Source organism: Coregonus lavaretus (genome assembly GCF_964263955.1).
Source record: "Coregonus lavaretus genome assembly, chromosome: 11".
Taxonomy (NCBI): domain Eukaryota; kingdom Metazoa; phylum Chordata; class Actinopteri; order Salmoniformes; family Salmonidae; genus Coregonus; species Coregonus lavaretus.
In genome coordinates, this window is record NC_139998.1 from 48401892 (window position 1) to 48418804 (window position 16913).

At 40.0% G+C, this 16913-nt stretch overlaps 1 protein-coding gene across 2 annotated transcripts in view; it reads right to left on the reverse strand.

Annotated features, from left to right (window-relative positions):
• Positions 1 to 7820, reverse strand: part of LOC311137736 (roquin-1-like) — a 39542-nt gene extending 31722 nt beyond the window's left edge. For both annotated transcript variants that reach the window (XM_084172302.1, XM_084172303.1), the window contains exon 1: positions 7728 to 7820. The gene's annotated coding sequence lies outside the window, so the exon portion shown is untranslated. The remainder of the gene's footprint in view (positions 1 to 7727) is intronic.
• Positions 7821 to 16913: the final 9093 nt, after the last annotated feature.

Below are 16913 nucleotides of genomic sequence, written 5' to 3' on the forward strand. Positions count from 1 at the left end.
CTGCAAAGAAACCACTACTACAGGACACCAATAAGAAGAGACTTGCTTGGGCCAAGAAACACGAGCAATGGACATTAGACCAGCGGAAATTTGTCCTTTGGTCTGGAGTCCAAATTTGAGATTCTTGGGTCCAACCGCCGTGTCTTTGTGAAACGCGGTGTGGGTGAACGGATGATCTCCGCATGTGTATTTCCCACCGTAAAGCATGGAGGAGGTGGTGTTATGGTGTGGGGGAACTTTGTTGGTTACACCGTCTGTGATTTATTTAGAATTTAAGGCAAACTTAACCAGCATGGCTACCACAGCATTCTGCAGCGATACGCCATCCCATCTGGTTTGGTCTTAGTGGGACTATCATTTGTTTTTCAACAGGACAATGACCCAACACACCTCCAGGCTGTGTAAGGGCTATTTTACCAAGAAGGAGAGTGATGGAGTGCTGCATCAGATGACCTGGCCTCCACAATCCCCCGACCTCAACCAAATTGAGATGGTTTGGGATGAGTTGGACCGCAGAGTGAAGGAAAAGCAGCCAACAAGTGCTCAGCATATGTGGGAACTCCTTCAAGACTGTTGGAAAAGCATTCCAGGTGAAGCTGGTTGAGAGAACGCCAAGAGTGTGCAAAGCTGTCATCAAGGCAAAGGGGGGCTATTTGAAGAATCTCAAATATAAAATATATTTTGATTTGTTTAAGACTTTTTGTTACTACATGATTCCATGTGTTATTTCATAGTTTTGATGTCTTCACTATTATTCTACAATGTAGAAAATAGTACAAATAAAGAAAAACCCTTGAATGAGTGAGTAGGTGTTCTAAAACTTTTGACCGGTAGTGTATAGTATCATACGTCTTACAAAAGCATAACTTATCATACAACTTGGAGGACGTGTAGTATTATACACAGAGTATACAAAACATTAGGAACACCTCTTTCCATGAGACTGACCAGGTGAATCCAAGTGAAAGCTATGATCCCTTATTGATGTCACTTAATACATCCACTTCAAATCAGTGTAGATGAAGGGGAAGACAGATTTAAGAAGGATGTTTAAGCCTTGAGACAAATGAGGCATGGATTGTGCATGTATGCCATTCAGAGGGTGAATGAGCAAGACAAAATATTTCAGTGCCTTTGAACGGGGTGTGGTAGTAGTTGCCAGGCGCACCGGTTTGAGTGTGTCAAGAACTGCAACGCTGCTGGGTTTTTCACTCTAAACAGTTTCCCGTGTGAATCAAGAATGATCCAACACCCAAAGGACATCCAGCCAACTTGACATAACTGCGGGAATCATGGAGCCAACATGGGCCAGCATCCCTGTGGAACGCTTGACACATTGTAGATTCCATGCCCCGACGAATTGAGGCTGTTCTGAGGGCAAAGGCAGGTGCAACTCAATATTAGGAAGGTGTTCCTAATGTTTTGTACACGCAGTATGTCTCTCTGAAATCAGGTTGCTTGTTGCATTGTAACAGCAAAGGAGAATTACTGGGATAATTTAAGTTTGTGGTTAGGAGAACTAATGACAAAGTTTAGGATAAGTTACATAAAAGGGCAATTCTGCCAATTTTAACCTCATATTCATTTTCTCCAGCGCCACACCCACTAAATATGTAAAAACTGTGCGTTTCTACATTGCCTTCAGAAAGTATTCACACACCTTGACTTTCTCTACATTTTGTGGTGTTAAAAATAACTGATTTTTTGCCCATTATTCTTTTAAAAATTCTTCAAAAGCTCTGTCAAATTGGTTGTTGATCATTGCAACCATTTTCAGGTCTTGCCATAGTTGACTGAACTCTGCTTGAAAATCTCTCTCAGCCACTAAGGAACATTCACCGTCTTCTTGGTAAGCAACTCCAATGTAGATTTTGCATTGTGTTTTAGGTTATTGTCCTGCTGAGAGGTGAATTCATCTCTCAGTATCTGGTGGAAAGTGGACGGAACCAGGTTTTCTAGGATTTTGCCTGTGCTTAGCTCCATTCCATTACTTTTTTATCCTGAAAAACTCCCTAGTCCTTAACAATTACAAGCACACCAATAACATGATGCAGCCACAACCATCCAAAGTCTAATTAATAACGTCACCATGCTCAAAGGAATATTCAATGTCTGTTTTTGTTGTTTTTTCCCCCCATCTACCCTTCTACGAGGCATTGGAAAACCTCCCTGGTCTTTGTGGTTGAATCTGTGTTTGAAATTCACTGCTCGACTCTGGGACCTTACAGATAATTGTATGTGTGGGGTACAGATATGTTGTCATTCAAAAATCATGTTAAACACTTATTGCACAGTCCATGCAATTTATTATGTAACGAGTTAAGCATTTTTACTCCTGAACTTATTTAGGCTTGCCATAACAAAGGGGCTGAATACTTGACTCCAGACATTTCAGCTTTTCCTTTTTTATTAACTTGTCTAAAAACATAATTCCACTTTGACATTATGGGGTATTGTGTGTTGGCCAGTGACTTTGAAAGTTAAAATTTCAACTTTCAAAACGGTACCACAAAGATGGTTGGTGGTCCACATAGAGAATTGAGTTGAATAGGAATATCTGTTATAAATTATACTGTCAATCCTCCATACGAAACCTATTGAAGTCATAGAAATATAGATAATATACTGAACAAAAATATAAATGCAACATTTAAAGTGTTGGTCCCATGTTTCATGAGCTGAAATAATAGATCCCAGAACTGTTCCATACGCACAAAAAACTTCTCTCAATTTTTTGGCACAAATTTGTTTACATCCCTGTTAGTGAGCATTTCTCCTTTGCCAAGATAATCCATCCACCTGACAGGTGTAGCATATCAATAAAATGATTAAACAGCATGATCAATACACAGGTGCACCTTGTGCTGGGGACAATAAAAGGCCACTCTAAAATGACAGTTTTGCCACAACACAATGCCACAGATGTCTCATGTTTTGAGGGAGAGTGCAACTGGCATGCTGACTGCAGGAATGTCCACTAAAGCTGTTGCGATAGAATTTAATCTTAATTTCTCTACCATAAGCCACCTCCAACGTCATTTTAGAGAATTTGCCAGTACGTCCAACAGGCCTCAAAACCGCAGACCATGTGTAACCACGCCAGCCCAGGACCTCCACATCCGGCTTGTTCACCTGTGGGATGGTCTGAGAGGAGCCACCCAGACACTGATGAAACTGTGGGTTTGCACAACCGAAGAATATCTGCACAAAATCTGCGTGCTCGTCCTGACTGCAGTTCGGCGTCGTAACAGACTTCAGTGGGAAAATGCTCACCTTCGATGGCCACTGGCACGCTGGAGAAGTGTGCTCTTCACGGATGAATCCCCGTTTCAACTGTATCGGGCAGATAGCGTGTATGGCGTTGTGTGGGTGAGCGGTTTGCTGATGTCAACGTTGTGAACAGAGTGCCCCATGGTGGCAGTGGGGTTACGGTACGGGCAGGCATAAGCTACGGACAACGAACAAGATTACATTTTATTGATGGCAATTTGAATGCACAGACATACCGTGACGAGATCCTGAGGCCCATTGTTGTGCCATTCAGGATGATAATGCACAGCCCCATGTCGCAAGGATCTGTATACAATTCAATTGACTGATTTCCTTATGTGAACTGTAACTCAGTCAAATCTTTGCCATTTTTGCATGTTGTCTTTATATTTTTGTTCAGCGTAGAATAGACATTACCAAGTTTTCCTTCGACGGCGGGTGGACCAATGACCATCTTTGTGGTAATAATAAGAAATAAAAATGTCAATTCTATTTAAATGTCAATGGTGTACCAGCTAACTTGCAATGGTCTGAAGGGATATTCAAAACAAAAACTTCAGATTATGTAAAATAGGGTCTAAGCTACAACATGTGCAAATATAATATATATATAAATAATCTGAGCTCACGCATTTTTAGATAATTGACGTTAAAGGTTAAAACATTTCAGAATCTTGATTTTAAAAAAATTCACAAGAAATTATACAATTGTTTGACAACCCTGTTTGTAAGCTTTTAAATGATATCAAACTCAGTCATTTATCTTTTCCAGTGGCATTCAGGTCCAAAATGTCCCTTTCTGACCACGTCTTCAGTTGCAAACATGTATGGAAAGTTCTGTTTAAATCGAAAGGGATACTGTCAAAAAGTGATTGAATTAAAATCGAGTTACACTCACCACATACTAAAGCATGGCGTTTCACATGACTAATATTACACAAACCTAATATAGTGTGACATACATGAAACAACCAAACAGGTCACTCCAATAAATCATTGTGTAATCACATGCTAACTATGAAGCATGTTTGAGCCTGTAGTAGACAAAACAAACATCTGCTGCTACATGCCGTCACTTACTAGTCCATGTCAACTCCCTTATCCTCTAGACATTAACAGCAAGAACAACATCTAGGATGCCAGTACAAAAGTCTGCTGTGTAGGCTTACACAAGTAGTGCTCTCAATGGCGACAAAGCAGTCAGTAATGAACACTATGCTTCCAGTGTTGCCACTTCCTCACCTGCCATGCCACTGGCTACAATGAGGAAGAGGTTCTCAGTTGATTTATGCTCTCGCAAGCCTGCACTTATTCTTGTATCTGGTTCAAGATCAACATGTCTAACATTAAAATGATATTGGTTTGTGCGCCAACACTACCTCTGCCTGCCCCGTCATAATTTGCCATTATTTGCTCGTGGCCAGCATAAAAAAAGCCACACCTGATTTCAACTGCAGGTGTCTTCGACCTGGGTGGGGATTCCATAGGCTGAAAATAGCACGGGGGGGGGGCTGACTCATTGTGTGAGTTACCTATCCGAGTAGGGCAGTGGCATAGGTAGCAAGCTAAGTGTTTACTTATGAAACAGGAGAAGGAAACACCCCCACCTTGGTGCTGAGATGAGTGGGCCAGGCTGTGGGAGTATGTTTCCCATAAAGCCTGGGAGAGCCTAAGTGCTGGGAATTGGCTGTAATACGTGTGATGGAGCAACAGGGACCTTTCCTCAATCAGTGATATGATAATCTACACAGAGATGATGATAAATATCCCTGTGTGTTTATGGGAAGGTTGACAGACAATGAGGTCACTGTACCTGGAACTGCTCTGGTACCACTCACAATGCAGTAGAAGATATGGAAATAAGAATGAATTCTTATTTCTATGGTAGCAGAAGGCTCTCTGTCATTTCCTCCAATGCTTCTGGACAAAACAGAAATGTACCATGTCTACTGCATGTGATCTAACAAAGGGCCTAATAGATGAGTGAATGTACTGCAGCCTTGTCTATAAAATAAAACATATTTTAACTTCAAATAAGGCAACTGAGGCCAACTTCCACACAAACATTCCAGTGACGTTAATGTAAGATCAGGTACAAAAGTTTGAATTATGTGGACCTTTGAGGTCTTTTGTTTTTATATTTTACCCTCATCGCAGACTGACGCAACATCCCACTGTGACTTCTAGCCTAGACCAAATACAGAGGCGGTATTTCTGACCAAATACAGAGATTGGCCTCTGTCTTATTACATACATTTACATTTTAGTCATTTAGCAGACGCTCTTATCCAGTGCGACTTACGGTTAGTGCGTTCATCTTCAGATAGCTAGGTGGGACAACCACACCACAGTCATAGTAAGTACATTTTTCCTCAATAAAGTAGCTATCAGCAAAGTCAGAGCAAGTAAGAAAAAAAAGTGTGAGTGTTAGTTCACGAAAGGCATTCTTAATTATTTTTTTATTTTTAGTACATTTACACCCGACTTCCCCTGAAAGTCTGGCTGTGATTGACTTGGTACCTGTACCCCCTGTATATAGCCTCGTTGTTATTTTATTGTGTTACTTTTTAATATACTTTTTTACTCTAGTCTATTTAGTAAATAATTTCTTAACTCTATTTCTTGAACTGCATTGTTGGTTAAGGGCTTGTAAGTAAGCATTTCACGGTAAGGTCTACACCTGTTGTATTCGGCGCATGTGACAAATACAATTTGATTTGATAGCCTGGCCTACATACTTTGTGGTTACATTTTACACTCTCCCCCTTGTACTCACACACTCTTCCAAATTAAAAAATGCCATGCAAATAATGCTGCTGTGACACTGACTAGCTGTCTTAACAGTAGATCCCCATATACTTTTCCTTATATAGCCATTTCACCTAGACAGACGGCTACCTGTTTAACTTTGTGATTTGCTATCCGATTTACTGTTTAATCTCCAATGACTCCATGACTGTATCAGTCTCAAATAAAGTTTAGTAAGGCCTATATTCTAATGAGAACTGTGGCCACAGCAGACATACACTCATGAGGATGCAGATGAAAACGCTCACAGCTAACGTGAGTAAACAATTGTGGTCATCCCACTTGTTTTGGTAAACAGCTGAGGGATGGGCCTGGAGAAATGTAACCACTCTCAAATTCATAGACAGAGCTATGGATGCAAGCCCTGACCATCCAAGATATCAACATGATAGTTTTAAGCATGTTTTGAGGCTATACAGTGTTTGTGTACATTTACAATGTTTACAAACATTGGAGTAAAACAAGCTAATATTTTGCACTGATAATGTTTGACAGTTGAACAAGGCTCATGAGGCATTTATAAAAGTTTTCTTCAAGAATCAATGGGTATATATCATTAAAGTATAAGTCCAAAAATGGATGTAGCAACTGCAGATTTCCTCTAACGATGACTCATAACACTAGAAGGAACTGTACCATCCTTACACAACCACTAGTCACAGGCCTAATCATTTCCCTACACTAATCAATCAATTCAATGTAGACTATATGTGATGTATTTTACCATTGTATCATCAAAACCACTTACTAGGTTTCCATAACATGTAATGAGCAGTGAAGCACTAGCTATAAGTAACATTGGCAGTTGCGTTTGTGTTTAGTTTCAATGTTCACCGTCTAGTCATGTTGGGTACAGTCACGTTGGGTACATGAATCCAACGTCAACCTGGAAACCAAGTTTGATTGAATATCATGGGGCACTTCCACTAGCTATGTTTTCCACTTACACAGCAGTATTAGTAAATATTGTAAAGTTGTTATTAGGCCTCTGAAACTTATAAGTTAAAAGCATCCAAAAACACAACAAGCAAATGTATCACTACAAAGTGCAACGCAAGCAATGCTAAAGTTAGTTAGCCTAGTAGCTAGCAGGTTAGCTACTACTACTACCTCAAAGTAGGCTTACTAGCTAACGTTAGTTTGCTTCGTCCGGCTCGTTGCGGGACAAAGCAAACGTTACCCATACTAAAATCCAAAAGCAACATTTGTCAAACGCCCTGAACCTAGCTAACTAGTTATACCGGTTTGTCTAACTAACGTTGTTAGCTACTGGTGATTTAGTTTGCCTTAGCATAAATATTAGTTACAAAACTAGCTAGCCAATGCAAATTAAGTGGACATTGTTAACATTAGCTAGAATAGCTAGCCAACGTAAGCAAGCTACCATCAATTGGCACAGCCAACGAAATATAGCCCAGTTAGTTAGCTAACTAGTTATCAGAAACAAAAATGTAGTTAGCTAGCTACCTTATTTTTATTTTATTTTATGAAGTTAGCTAGCTAGCCAGCTACACTTGACGGCTAGCCCGGTTAGTTAGCTAACGTTAGCTGTAAATGTGTCGCAAAAATCAAAGCTGTCGAACATAATCCGACCTTATCTAGTTAGCTAGCAGTTTAAAACTTTTGTAGAACCACCCGCATATACTTACAATTTCCAATTAAATGCCATCAACCTTCAGCTGTTTTTATGATAGCTAATATTGTTGTATTTCGTCGGTCGCCATGTCGACCACGTAGCTGGAGCCTGGCAGTGGCAATAATGAGCTAACTAGGTGGCTAGCTTTTAGCTAGACTGTATGTGTCACAGCAGCACACTATGCAAAGGCACAAGCAATACATTTAAAAAAATAGTAACACATCGGCAGGTTACTATAATACAATTTCGGAAAGGAAAATGCTTGCTAGATTGCTTTAATTTAATTTAATTTAATTAGCACATGCATAGCACTTTTGTTGTACAGAATATTTTTTCAGGCAGGTGCGCTGATTGGTTATTAGCAGAGCCATAGTCTGTCAATCCTACTCCCAGTCACCACAGACAGAGCAGAGACATAACACCATTGAAATTATTTGAATCATGTTGCTTTTGTTGTTGTTGCCATGTCGTCGTCGTGTTGATTATTTTGTTTGTGTATTCATTTCCATCATATTAGGCTACTGATAGACTGAGCTCAACTGCATGAGCTCTCTCTCTGCTTCCTCTTTTGGGGCCTTTGGCCCACAATAATGGAAATACCTGAGTCTAGTCTGAAGGGTCATTTAGGCAACCGTTTTAAACTTGCTATCAATGACACAGGCAACCCAATTCTGATAATTCTTCCACTAATTGGTATTTTGACCAATAACATTAGATCTTTTATAATGATATGCCATTTAGCAGACGCTTTTATCCAAAGCGACTTACAGTCATGTGTGCATACACTTTTACGTATGGGTGCGCCCGGGGATTGAACCCACTACCCTGGCGTTACAAGCGCCATGCTCTACCAATTGAGCTACAGAGGACCACTTTTCACATCAGCTCTTTTTTAGAGCTGAACTGATTGGTCAAAATACCAATTAGTGAAACATATCAGAATTAGGCTGCCTGTCTAAACGCAGCAGTTACTTATTATGCACATCTGCATGTATTATTAGAATACAGCCGAGTTACATAATCGTGGGATTTTTATATGGCTATATGGTTACTATTTGTAGCTGTTAAAAACATCTCAGCAGTTCCAGGTGGGAGACACTGGCATTTCCATCAAGTAGACAGTGGAGCTTGATGGTATTTCTTTGCATGGTACCAATATTTGTAAGCATATCTGGCACTACTATTGATCATGGTCAGCATTAGTCACTCTGGCATATCTGATGAAGTATACTTTTATTTAACTTGTTTGCTACTGTTGTCACACTCAGTTATTATATATACTGAGTGTACAAAACATTAAGGACACCTTCCTAATATTGAGTTGCAAAGGTCTGTTACTGTACTTTCCTGTCAGTGAAATATACACACACACACACACACACACACACACACACACACACACACACACACACACACTAACTAGAGCCCTATTGTTTGAAAAGCTATTTTTGGATTGAGCGTTAGTGTATTGAACACAGAGAGACCCATACATTTACCATTTTCATTCTGCTACCACATAGTTTTTTACTATTGATTTTTGTTGGTGCTGTCATCGTCTTAAAGCTTGTTTCTGGGTAGTGGGTTGTGACTAGCTTGTGTTTCAAGTTTCAAGTTTTAATGTCACATGCACAAGTACAGTGAAATGTCTTTCTTGCAAACTCAAAACCCAACATGCAATAATCAATAACAATGTATTACTACAAAAAAACAAGAGAAATAAGAATAGGAAATATGAATTACACAATAAAGTAAGTAAGTAAGTAAGCATACTGTATACAGGAAATATTTAAAAAGTCAGATCCAATACTATATTAACATGCAGGGATACTGAAGTGATGGAGGTAGATATGTATAGGGGGAAGGGGACTAGGATATAAGATAAACAGAGTAGCAGCAGCTTGTATATGAGTGGGTGTGCGTGAGTGTAGAGTCAGTATAAATGTACAGTCGTGGTTTTGAGTTTTGACACAAATATTAATTTTCACAAAGTCTGCTGCCTCAGTTTTTATGATGGCAATTTGCATATACTCCAGAATGTTATGAAGAGTGATCAGATGAATTGCAATTAATTGCAAAGTCCCTCTTTGCCATGAAAATTAACTTAATCCCCAAAAAACATTTCCACTGCATTTCAGCCCTGCCACAAAATGACCAGCTGACATCATGTCAGTGATTCTCTCGTTAACACAGGTGAGAGTGTTGACGAGGACAAGGCTGGAGATCACTCTGTCATACTGATTGAGTTAGAAAAACAGACTGGAAGCTTTAAAAGGAGGGTGGTACTTGAAATCATTGTTCTTCCTCTGTTAACCATGGTTACCTGCAAGGAAACACGTGCCGTCATCATTGCTTTGCACAAAAAGGGCTTCACAGGCAAGGATATTGCTGCTAGTAAGATTGCACCTAAATCAACCATTTATCGGATCATCAAGAACTTCAAGGAGAGAGGTTCAATTGTTGTGAAGAAGGCTTCAGGGCACCCAAGAAAGTCCAGCAAGCACCAGGATCGTCTCCTAAAGTTGATTCAGCTGCGGGATCGGGGCACCACCAGTGCAGAGCTTGCTCAGGAATGGCAGCAGGCAGGTGTGAGTGCATCTGCACACACAGTGAGGCGAAGACTTTTGGAGGATGGCCTGGTGTCAATAAGGGCAGCGAGGAAGCCACTTCTCTCCAGGAAAAACATCAGGGACAGACTGATATTCTGCAAAAGGTACAGGGATTGGACTGCTGAGGACTGGGGTAAAGTCATTTTCTCTGATGAATCCCCTTTCCGATTGTTTGGGGCATCCAAAAAAAAGCTTGTCCGGAGAAGACAAGTTGAGCGCTACCGTCAGTCCTGTGTCATGCCAACAGTAAAGCATCCTGAGACCATTCATGTGTGGGGTTGCTTCTCAGCCAAGGGAGTGGGCTCACTCACAATTTTGCCTAAGAACACAGCCATGAATAAAGAATGGTACCAACACATCCTCCAAGCGCAACTTCTCCCAACCATCCAAGAACAGTTTGGTGACGAACAATGCCTTTTCCAGTATGATGGAGCACCTTGCCATAAGGAGCACCTGCTGCCAATGACTGGAACGAATTGCAAAAATCTCTGAAGCTGGAGACTCTTATCTCCCTCAATAACTTTAAGCATCAGTTGTCAGAGCACCTTACCGATCACTGCACCTGTACACAGCCCATCTGAAATTAGCCCACCCAACTACCTCATCCCTATATTGTTATTTATTTTGCTCTTTTGCACCCCAGTATCTCTATTTGCACATAATCTCTTGCACATCTAGCATTCCAGTGTTAATACTATTGTAATTATTCTGCACTATAGCCTATTTATTGCCTTACCTCCATAACTTGCTACATTTGCACACACTGTATATATATTTTCTGTTGTATTTCTGACTTTATGTTTTTTACCCCATATGTAACTCTGTGTTGTTTTTATTGCACTGCTTTGCTTTATCTTGGCCAGGTCGCAGTTGTAAATGAGAACCTGTTCTCAACTGGCTTACCTGGTTAAATAAAGGTGAAATCAAATAAAAAATTAATAAATAAGGCAAAAGTGATAACTAAGTGGCTCGGGGAACAAAACATCAACATTTTGGGTTCATGGCCAGGAAACTCCCCACACCTTAATCCCATTGAGAACTTGTGGTCAATCCACAAGAGGCGGGTGGACAAGCAAAAACCCACAAATTCTGACAAAGTCCAAGCATTGATTATGCAAGAATGGGCTGCCATCAGTCAGGATGTGGCCCAGAAGTTAATTGACAGCATGCCAGGGCGGATTGCAGAGGTCTTGAAAAAGAAGGGTCAACACTGCAAATATTGACTCTTTGCATAAACTTAATGTAATTGTCAATAAAAGCCTTTGACACGTATGGAATGCTTGTAATTATACTTCAGTATACCATAGTAACATCTGACAAAAATATCTAAAAACACTGAAGCAGCAAACTTTATGAAGACCAATACTTGTGTCATTCTCAAAACTTTTGACCACGACTGTACAGTTGAAGTCGGAAGTTTACATACACTTAGGTTGGAGTCATTAAAACTCGTTTTTCAACCACTCCACAAATTTCTTGTTAACAAACTATAGTTTTGGCAAGTCGGTTAGGACATCTACTTTGTGCATGACACAAGTAATTTTTCCAACAATTGTTTACAGACAGATTATTTCACTTATAATTCACTGTATCACAATTCCAGTGGGTCAGAAGTTTACATACACTAAGTTGACTGTGCCTTTAAACAGCTTGGAAAATTCCAGAAAATGATGTCATGGCTTTAGAAGCTTCTGATAGGCTAATTGACATAATTTGAGTCAATTGGAAGTGTACCTGTGGATGTATTTCAAGGCCTACCTTCAAACTCAGTGCCTCTTTGCTTGACATCATGGGAAAAGTAAAAGAAATCAGCCAAGACCTCAGAAAAAGAATTGTAGACCACCACAAGTCTGGTTCATCCTTGGGAGCAATTTCCAAACGCCTGAAGGTACCATGTTCATCTGTACAAACAATAGTACGCAAGTATAAACAACATGGGACCACGCAGCCGTCATACCGCTCAGGAAGGAGACGTGTTCTGTCTCCTAGAGATTAACGTACTTTGGTGCGAAAAGTGCAAATCAATCCCAGAACAACAGCAAAGGACCTTGTGAAGATGCTGGAGGAAACAGGTTCAAAAGTATCTATAGCCACAGTAAAACGAGTCCTATATCGACATAACCTGAAAGGCCGCTCAGCAAGGAAGAAGCTACTGCTCCAAAACTGCGATGAAAAAGCTAGACTACGGTTTGCAACTGCACATGGGGACAAAGATCGTACTTTTTGGAGAAATGTCCTCTGGTCTGATGAAACAAAAATAGAACTGTTTGGCCATAATGACTATCGTTATGTTTGGAGGAAAAAAGTGGTTGCTTGCAAGCCGAAGAACACCATCCCAACCGTGAAGCACGGGGGTGGCAGCATCATGCTGTGGGGGTGCTTTGCTGCAGGAGGGACTTGTGCACTTCACAAAATAGATGGCATCATGAGGAAGGACAATTAGGTGGATATATTGAAGCAACATCTCAAGACATCAGTCAGGAAGTTAAAGCTTGGTCGCAAATGGGTCTTCCAAATGGACAATGACCCCAAGCATACTTCCAAGGTTGTGGCAAAATGTCTTAAGGACAACAAAGTCAAGGTATTGGAGTGGCCATCACAAAGCCCTGACCTCAATCCTATTGAAGATTTATGGGCAGAACTGAAAAAGCGTATTTGAGCAAGGAGGCCTACAAACATGACTCAGTTACACCAGCTCTGTCAGGAGGAATGGGCCAAAATGCACCCAATTTATTGTGGGAAGCTTGTGGAAGGCTACCCGAAACGTTTGACCGAAGTTTAACAATTTAAAGGCAATGCTACCAAATACTAATTGAGTGTATGTAAACTTCTGACCCACTGGGAATGTGATGAAAGAAATATAAGCTGAAATAAATGATTCTCTCTACTATTATTCTGACATTTCACATTCTTAAAATAAAGTGGTGATCCTAACTGACCTAGGACAGGGAATTTTTACTCTGATTAAATGTCAGGAATTGTGAAAAACTGAGTTTTGTATTTGACTAAGGTGTATGTAAACTTCCAACTTCAACTGTATGTGCATATTATGTGTGAGTGAGAAAATGATGGAGTGAGTGTTTGTGTGTGTGTTGGAGTGACAGTGTGTGTGAGTGTGTAGGGCCCTGTGAGTGTGCATAGAGACAGTGCAAATACTGAAATAAAAGGTCAATAAAGACACAAGGTAAACGCAGTCTGTGTAGCTATTTAGTTAGCTATTTATCAGACGTATTGCTTGGGGATAGAAGCTGTTCAAGAGCCTGTTGGTGTCAGACTTGATGCACCGGTACCTCTTGCCGTGTTGCAGCAGAGAAAACAGTCTATGACTTGGGTGGTTGGAGTCTTTAACGATTTTCCGGGCCTTCTTTTCACACCGCCTGATATAGAGGTCCTGGATAGCACAGAATATCGACCATAACTGCATCTGAATTCACGTATTGTAGTGCTGATAGTCCTATTGTCCTGAAAGTTGTTGAATATTTAAATGTTCAACTAAATTAAAAAACATATTGTTTATGCTTTTGTCATTGAAATCCACTTTTGTCAACCAGTCAAACTAGGTGATCGCTGAGAACGTTTACGTCTATCACTTTCATGAAGCAACAGTGATGATTCTCAATGTTGGTTCAAATTGAATGACATGTTACAGTAAGTAAAAATCAATCACATTTTATTGGTCGCATACACATATTTAGCAGATGTTATTGTGGGTGAAGCGAAATGCTTGTGTTCCTAGCTCCAACAGGAAGCTATGCAGATCGTATGACACAACAAACCACACAATAATGAACTTCCAGTGCTATGACTCCTGAAGAGGCTAGGTTTATTTTTTTTATCTTTAGCACATGCTATGTTTTGTGTGGAGAACTTAATATTGTTCACATGCTATGTTTTGTGTGGAGAACTTAATATTGTTCACATGCTATGTTTTGTGTGGAGAACTTAATATTGTTCACATGCTATGTTTTGTGTGGAGAACTTAATATTGTTCACATGCTATGTTTTGTGTGGAGAACTTAATATTGTTCACATGCTATGTTTTGTGTGGAGAACTTAATATTGTTCACATGCTATGTTTTGTGTGGAGAACTTAATATTGTTCACATGCTATGTTTTGTGTGGAGAACTTAATATTGTTCACATGCTATGTTTTGTGTGGAGAACTTAATATTGTTCACATGCTATGTTTTGTGTGGAGAACTTAATATTGTTCACATGCTATGTTTTGTGTGGAGAACTTAATATTGTTCATGGGAAAAAAACAAATGAAAACTACCTTTACTTTGATGTAAATTCTCTCTTCTTGATATTCATTGTTTGCTATCTTGTTACATTTACAAAAATATTAATAATTGTTGCCAGCCCTTGTCTTTGCCAGAGAGTGGAATCATCACTGGAATCATTTTTTTAAATAAAAATGATCTACCACATCTTTGAAGGAATTGTATGTACAGTATCTGTTAACGTTTCACTTGTTGAATTGTACAGTGGAGGGTTGCAGTACACACCAGATGACAACCTTTCACAAAAAAACAACCACTGGTCTACTGTAAGTGGGAAACTAAGGACTCGTGCATGTGTGAGTATCTATCTATATGTGAGCAGTAGGTGGCATGATTGCACAATTAGTTTTTTCATGCCTGTAAATAGGTTTCCATCCGTCGAGATTGCCGAAAAGCCAAGTCTCTGGCAAAGACAAGGGCTAGCAACAATTATCTATATATACACTAGATGACTGACAGGGGTTTTGAAGCCATCGCGCCTTCGTCGTCGCACTCCCCACCATTGTAAAAAATATTTTGGAAGCTATAGAAAAGCATTTATTAATGTCTACATTTGATTTTGCCACGTTTATTCTATTACAGACACCTTAATGCATACTTTTAAATTATATTATGTGAGCTAAACATTTAAAACATTTTCCTTAAAGTATAATTTTTTGAAAGTACTAATGTTGCTGTCCCCACTACAACAAATATACTGAAATACATGTAATTTTGTCCTTGAAACATTTAAATGAAATACTATAGAATTCCATTCATTCTTATGGAGGACTGCTTTTCTGAGGATCGTCAATATGGCCGACCCGTGGCTTCAAAGCTTCTCCATGGCCAAAATATAGCGTCAGCAATCGAGGCTTATATACATCATTGAGTGGCAAGGAGTGGAATGTTAGCTAAAGAGACTGGTACTCAGACTAAGGGGAATTGCATTGAATGAAATTATTAATTTCCAATGATTTAACGCCTGTAAGGGCAGGGTGCCCTAGTAATGTTGATTATGTCATGATGTCAATAATGCCACCACATCAGTGTGGGGTATCACCTTTGGGGTCAATTCAGTAGAATAATATGCAATCAAAACTGAGAGATTCATTATTTGATTATAACTTTGATGTCACCATAAAATTCAAATTCTCATCATATCAATGTCACAAAGGTCACCTGACTTGGAATGTTTACTGTTACCGCACAAACCTTGTTAGTTCCAATTATAACATTTTGGACGGAAAAATTCTCATTATCCTTTTTGAGAATGAAGAAAGCAGGTAAAAAAGGTTTTGGAGGTTGGTGGTCTGGAGGTTATGAAGAACCTGACAAGCCTGTGGGGCAGCAGTGGGCAACACCAGCCTTAGCCAACTTCACCAGCCAATCACCTCCGCCCTGTACCAGTACCTGGACTCCACCCCCACACCAGTGACCAGTGACTTCATGGTGGCGCCCTAAGAGGTGCTGTTGATGGAGTTGTTGGACCTCTGGGAGGGCGCAGAGGACCAGTGCTACAAGGCCAAGTTGGAAATAACCAGGGAGCACAGCACTACGCTGGATGAGGGCACCTGGCTCCAAAACAATGACAACTGGTGAAACCACACAAGACACTACGCCGTCAGGTGAACAATTATCTTCACGATTCATAAGAGTGTGTGTGTAAAAACAAAGATATTTAAATCCTTCATAAAGATGTATTCCTGCATTCCTTTTATTTGATCCGTCCAACGTTGTATACAGTACTAGAATACTACAGCAGCTGTTTTACTAAAAGGAAGTGGCTATTTGTCAGAGTTAACATACTGTACAGAATCGAGGGAAGTAGAGGAATGGGAAACAGGATGAGAGAGAAAGGGAGTTATCTGGTAAGCAGAGGGGATGGAGAAAGGAAATCAGTGATGTGGGGTTAGGGTGAATACATCTGAACTATACTCCCACTGTGCAGACATGAAGCCATTTCCCCAACAACATTGGCTTTAAACTGTTTGAGCTGTTCTATCATTTCCATTCCACTTCCCTCGTCAGTCAGCAACAAATCTGAGATCGTATTGCCTTTGAAAGAGCGCTTTTCATTTAAACATCTGTATTAAACTGAATTCAATCTAAAATCTCTAGTACTTCTCTCAGTTTATTCTAGATAAACCCATTTTGTGTGACATGGCAGCCTTTTCGAAGAGCAGTGAGGTGAGGTTGACAGTGGGTATTCTCAGAGGGGATAGAAGGCTGGGTTTTGGTGAGCCTCGGGGGAAATGTAGTGGGCTAACTAAACAGAACACAAAAAAAATTTAATTCACAAAAGTAAAACAAACCACCAATGCAAAAGTA